This window comes from Balaenoptera ricei, chromosome 6, assembly GCF_028023285.1.
Source record: "Balaenoptera ricei isolate mBalRic1 chromosome 6, mBalRic1.hap2, whole genome shotgun sequence".
NCBI classification, from domain to species: domain Eukaryota; kingdom Metazoa; phylum Chordata; class Mammalia; order Artiodactyla; family Balaenopteridae; genus Balaenoptera; species Balaenoptera ricei.
Window position 1 is genome coordinate 42,857,576 of NC_082644.1, and position 6,041 is coordinate 42,863,616.

General features: G+C 44.0%; 1 non-coding gene across 1 annotated transcript; it reads right to left on the reverse strand.

Annotated features, from left to right (window-relative positions):
- Positions 1–4,741: 4,741 nt before the first annotated feature.
- On the reverse strand, positions 4,742–4,814 carry TRNAG-CCC (transfer RNA glycine (anticodon CCC)). The gene has a single exon. It is a non-coding gene; the product is annotated as a tRNA-Gly (tRNA).
- Between the last annotated feature and the right edge of the window lie 1,227 nt (positions 4,815–6,041).

The window sequence follows — 6,041 nt, forward strand, 5'->3', positions numbered from 1 at the left end:
AGTCGGTTCATTTCTGTGAGTAACAGTAGCTTTCCATCGTGGGGTATCTAAATAGGGGAAGATTGTTGGGGGTGGGAGTGAAGTATCAGAACTCAGGAGAGTTAGGGGAGCCTGTGTCGTTCCAAATTACTTATCCAGCACCCCCAACCTTTCCCGCTGCATCTTCCTCACCACCTCCACGCTGTGACGATCAGCTTTTTTTAGTGTCTGTTTTGTCCTGAGGGAAGAAGTTTCCCACATTTACTTTCTTTTTCTCAGTGGGAAAGATTCTATTGTTTGACTCTCATGTTTTTGCTACTTCATGTTTTCATTTAAACAGTAACTGAATTCAGGAGATTCAAGATACACAGTTAAATTTTCTGTTACTAACTGTAGTTTGTTTCCATCCTCCCTCTCTCCCTCTCCCCAGAATGCAAGTACTTCTTTCTTCTTGTGTTTTGATGGTTTTGATTTGATCTTGGTTTGTTTAGTTTGGGGTATTGGCATTGATTTTTAATAAAATTATGGTTGGGATTCCACAGAAATGAAACATCTAACAATGTTTAAAGACTTGCATGTGGACGATAGAATCACGTTCATTTTTATTGATGCTAAGTGGTGACTGAAGCACTTTGGAGAATGATAAATTCTGTAGTCGATAAATTTTGTTTTCACTTGAAAAAAGAGTAGACAATGTAACATGACAGAAAACAAAAATTTGTACGTTTCCATTATAAATCTCCCCCAAATTTTCTAGTTTCCACTAGCATACGTGCTTTAATATATCACAGCTATGATCTTGGTGGTTGTGGAGCGCACAGTAGGAAAAAAGAGGGATGGAGGGAACGTTCTAGATTGAGCCCAAGCGATGTTCATTGCTGGGATTCAGGTACTTCCGGTATTTCCATCCGGAGGATTGTTAACACGGCGCACTAGGGGCCTCCTGAAGAAAAAAGTCCTAAGGAAAGAGTAAAGCCAGGGACGAATTTGGCCAGTAAAAAATGGCAGCAGCAGTCAGAGGTGAGGTGGATCTTCTGAGGATCGCTGAATGGGCAATCGCCAATTAGTGAAGCAGTAGGCTTTCGGTCATTGGAATCCAGCCTTCTAACGGCCATCCACTGCTACTCAAGCACTCCCAGGAGGAGTCGAACCTCCAAACCTCACTGAAGGTGATTATGTTACCCAACCAAACTTGGGTCCCTTTGCCCACTTGAAGTAAAGCCAATCTATTGACACTGGGTTGTGATGAAGGAAAGGGTAGCATTTATTTCAGGGCGCCAAGCAGAGTTCAGGCAGCTAATGTTTAAAAGGCCTGAACTTCTTGCTTGGCACCCTGCAGTAAACAGTACCCTTTCCTTTACCACAGCCTGTTGTCAATAGATTGGCTTTACTGCCTGTGGGCAAAGGGACCCAAGTTTGGCTGGGTGACAATTTTGGCACCCCAGATGGGATGGCAGTCCCGAGTGGGCACCTCACCCATGGCACATTGGCCCCTGGCCAGTGGCAGCTCTTGGATTCAGTCCAGCAGCAACCTGAGCACCTTTGTCTCAGGGACAGCCCCGAGTGTTTGCCACCGACCAGGTGTTGCTGGCCCACGGCGCTGTGATGAAGGAAACAAGAGGAAGGCGATATTCACGGGGGGACAGTTTGTCCTGGGAAGGCCCCATAGGGCTTAGTTACAATTATTATTCATTAAACAAAATACATCTGCTCATGTGGGTAGGGAGAAGATTCTCCTTCTGGGAAGGTAAGATGATCTCTGTATTGTAATGTATACAACAGGCAGAGTAGCGCTACATCTCTGAGAGGAAAACATGTCAGAAACACTCCTTTCCAGCTACATGCTGAGCTTAGGCTCCCCTGACCTCTGAGTACACCACTGACACTGTGTGATTGGTTTGGGATCTGTGTGCTTGTTTGTTTTCATGGGAAGTGGGTTCATAACTTCCATTAAGTTCTCAAAGGTGTCTGAAACCCCACAAAAACTGACCACTGTTTTATATGTGGTCTCTGCTCGGTCTCATCAACACACATAGCTTCATTTGTTACCTACCTAATGATTCTCTCAAGTATATATTCCCAAACCATTTACTCTTCAGAAATAAAATTTGTAGATGATATAACCATTCTACAAACACAAAACTAAGCTTAGTGCCTTAACTGTAAAGTAAAGGCAATATCTTAAAATGATTTATGATAAAAATTGTATGCATTTCATGCTGGAGAGGGTGTGGAGAAAAGGGAACCCTCCTGCACTGCTGGTGGGAATGTAAATTGATACAGCCACTATGGAGAACAGTATGGAGGTTCCTTAAAAAACTAAAAATAGAATTACCATATGACCCAGCAATCCCACTACTGGGCATATACCCAGAGAAAACAATAATTCAAAAAGATACATGCACCCCAGTGTTCATTGCAGCACTATTTACAATAGCCAGGTCATGGAAGCAACCTAAATGCCCATCAACAGACAAATGGATAAAGAAGATGTGGTACATATACACAATGGAATATTACTCAGCCATAAAAAGGAATGAAATTGGGTCATTTGTTGAGACGTGGATGGATCTAGAGACTGTCATACAGAGTGAAGTAAGTCAGAGAAAAACAAATATTGTATATTAATGCATATATGTGGAACCTAGAAAAATGGTACAGATGAACCGGTTTTCAGGGCAGAAATTGAGACACAGATGTAGAGAACAAACGTATGGACACCAAGGGGGGAAAGCAGCTGGGGGTGGGGGTGGGGGTGTGATGAATTGGGCGATTGGTATTGACATGTATACACTGATGTGTATAAAATGGATGACTAATAAGAAAAAAAAAATTGTATGCATTTCAATCACAAATGCTTGCCCGCGACTACATGGGAGGACATAGTGAAGAGGTCAAGGGCTAATGCCAAAGTGCCGTGGACGTGACAGCTACACATACAGCTGAGCATTTGTGTATTACTGGCAGCTCAAATACCACAAGAAGCATTGCCACTGGTGACAAGATTTTCCAAAATGGAGACAACTCTTGGTAAAGCTCTAGACAAAACAAAGTTCCCTGATTTATGAGGAAGTTTCATTCCTGAAAGATCTAGTGTACGATATCCATACAAAACAAACAAAGCCACAACCACCACCATCACCACAACAAATTTGGGGTTCTATACAAAAAGAGGAGTTAGGTTCTCAACTCAGACCATTATAAACAAAGGTACTGCCCATGTGAATCCTCCCGAATCCTCCTGAATACGGAAGAGTTCTTCATTGTGTGCGAGTGTCCCTCTCATTTCAGGATGCCCAGCATCCTTGATTCTTGTCCACTAAATAAATACCAGTTGCACATCCCCTCCCATCATTTTTTTTTTTTTTTAAGTTTAATTTTTATTTATTTATTTATTTATTTATGGCTGTGTTGGGTCTTCGTTTCTGTGCGAGGGCTTTCCCTAGTTGTGGCAAGCGGGGGCCACTCTTCATCGCGGTGCGCAGGCCTCCCACTATCGCGGCCTCTCCCGTTGTGGAGCACAGGCTCCAGACGCGCAGGCTCAGCAATTGTGGCTCACGGGCCTAGTTGCTCCGCAGCATGTGGGATCCTCCCAGACCAGGGCTCGAACCCGTGTCCCCTGCATTGGCAGGCAGACTCCCAACCACTGCACCACCAGGGAAGCCCCCCCCCCATCATTTTGACAACCAAAACCACCCCCCCAACAAAGTCCAGAATGCCCCCAGGGAGGTGGTGTCACCTCCACTGAGAACCACTGACCTACCGGCTACAGTTGAGACTCTTGAGCTTTGCACACAGGTCCTTCCTGATCTGGCTTCTGTCTCCCTCTCCATTCCCATCATTCATGCACCCTCCATCCTGCATTTCAGACCGCAAGAAGTTCCCTGACCTGGTGGGCCTTTCCTTGCACATGTGGGGTTCCCTTTGCCTGGGAACGCCCTTTCCTAGTCAAACTTGTCATCCCCTCTTCTCCAAAGCCTCTCAGAATGCATTGGTACTCCCTCATGTCTCCCACTTTGCTTGCTTACCTCTCTACAACCCTCAGCTCATTTCTTCCCAGCTCCACACCCAGACTGAGAGCAGGAGCCAGGTCTCCTGTGTCTTTATAGTCTGGGGTGGCCTGCCCTGGGGGTTTAGCTCATGTTGGTTGTTGGGTGACATCGATGTGCTGAGAGGACCCTGGCCTTCTCTCAGTTCCAGGCTCTGTTCTGCTTCCAGGTCTCCCACATGGTGTTCCTTCTTCCTAGAATGTGCTCCTTGTTCCCTCATCTACTACCTCAGCCCAACTAAATCCTACTCTTCTTCATGTCTCTTGTTAAATGCCACTTATCCAGGGCTGCTTTCCTTGCCCCCTCAAATGGCTCACCAGTTATATTATTTGCCCTCACAGTACCCTGCACTTCTCTTTCTTAACACTACACAGATGATCACCAGGTTCCTTCGCAAGGACCAAGCCAGAATCCTCCTTTTTATTGGATCCTGTAAGCCAGAGGTTCTTCCATCACCCCTAAATGACTAATAATGACTTCTTAGAGAATGAGGCTCTCAAGCTCAATTTATCTTGAATTGGAAAAGCAAAGAAATATGACCGTCTTTTTTTTTTTTTTAATATTTATTTATTTACTTTATTTATTTTGGCTGCCCTGGGTCTTAGTTGCGGCACGTGGGATCTTCGTTGCGTCATGTGGGATTTTTTAGTTGGGGCATGCGGGATCTTTCAGTTGCGACATGCAGGCTCTTAGTTGCAGCATGCGGGCTCTAGTTCCCCAGCCAGGGATCGAACCTGGGCCCCCTGCATTGGGAGTGCAGAGTCTTACCCACTGGACCACCAGGGAAGTCCCAGAAACATGACCTTCTTGCTGGTACATTTCTTGGTCTGAAACTAGTGTATAATAGAGGATCTATATAGAAGTTTAATCAATAAAAAGTCACTCACAGGGTCAAGTAGACTTTTTTATATGACCCAGAAGAGAATACAGGCACTCAGATAACCAACATGTGCATGTGATCCTGCAGAAATCTCCTTGCTAATGAAAACGTTAGCATATAGAAGGGAAATGGACTGCATACAACTGGATAAATAGAGGGGTAAGCACTTTATTGTTGAAAAAATGATTAAAATTATATTTGGAGATGTGTAAGTTTTTATTTTATTAAGTGAAGAAAGAAATTCTGCCACTCTATCCTCAAGACTTCTCCACCTGGGGGAGGGGGGGGTGGGAGAGGCGGGCTCTGATTTACCTGCCTAAGGGGTCAGCCATCTCCATTCCTCAAACTTGGAGGCTGCTTGTTTTGTGTGCCTCATGTGTGATCCTTGGAACTAGTCTAGGAGTTTGAACTTTCTTTGAATTTTTGTCTCTATTATTCTTTTTCGAAAATACTTTAAATTGGTTTGCCATTCAGTGTTCAGTTCCATATATGCCAATCGTTCTGCAATTCCAGAAGAAAGTTCACATCCTAAGTGATTGGAAAAAAAATGTGTTAATTCTAAAAACTCTTTAGCAGCCTACAGTCTGTTGCTATTAATAGTTCTATCTTATTATATTAAAAAAAAGAATGCCTCTTTAAAACAAAGCAGCATGCCTCACTAATAATATCCCTGGGTTTTATCTTCCTGCATACTTCATGTCAAATAGCCCAGGCAAGCTTTTTCTGAGTTTTTAATCTCAATGTAATTCATGCTTTTTTCTTATTTTCATTGCTGTTATTAAAATAAAATTTTTTTTTTTTTTTTTTTTTTTAGAAATTCACGTTCTTTTATTTATTTATTTATTTATTTATTTATTTATGACTGTGTTGAGTCTTCGTTTCTGTGCGAGGGCTTTCTCTAGTTGCGGCAAGTGGGGGCCACTCTTCATCGCGGTGCGCGGGCCTCTCATCATTGTGGCCTCTCTTGTTGTGGAGCACAGGCTCCAGACGCGCAGGCTCAGTAATTGTGGCTCACGGGCCCAGCTGCTCTGCGGCATGTGGGATCTTCCCAGACCAGGGCTCGAACCCGTGTCCCCTGCATTGGCAGGCAGATTCTCAACCACTGCGCCACCAGGGAAGCCCAAAATAAAATT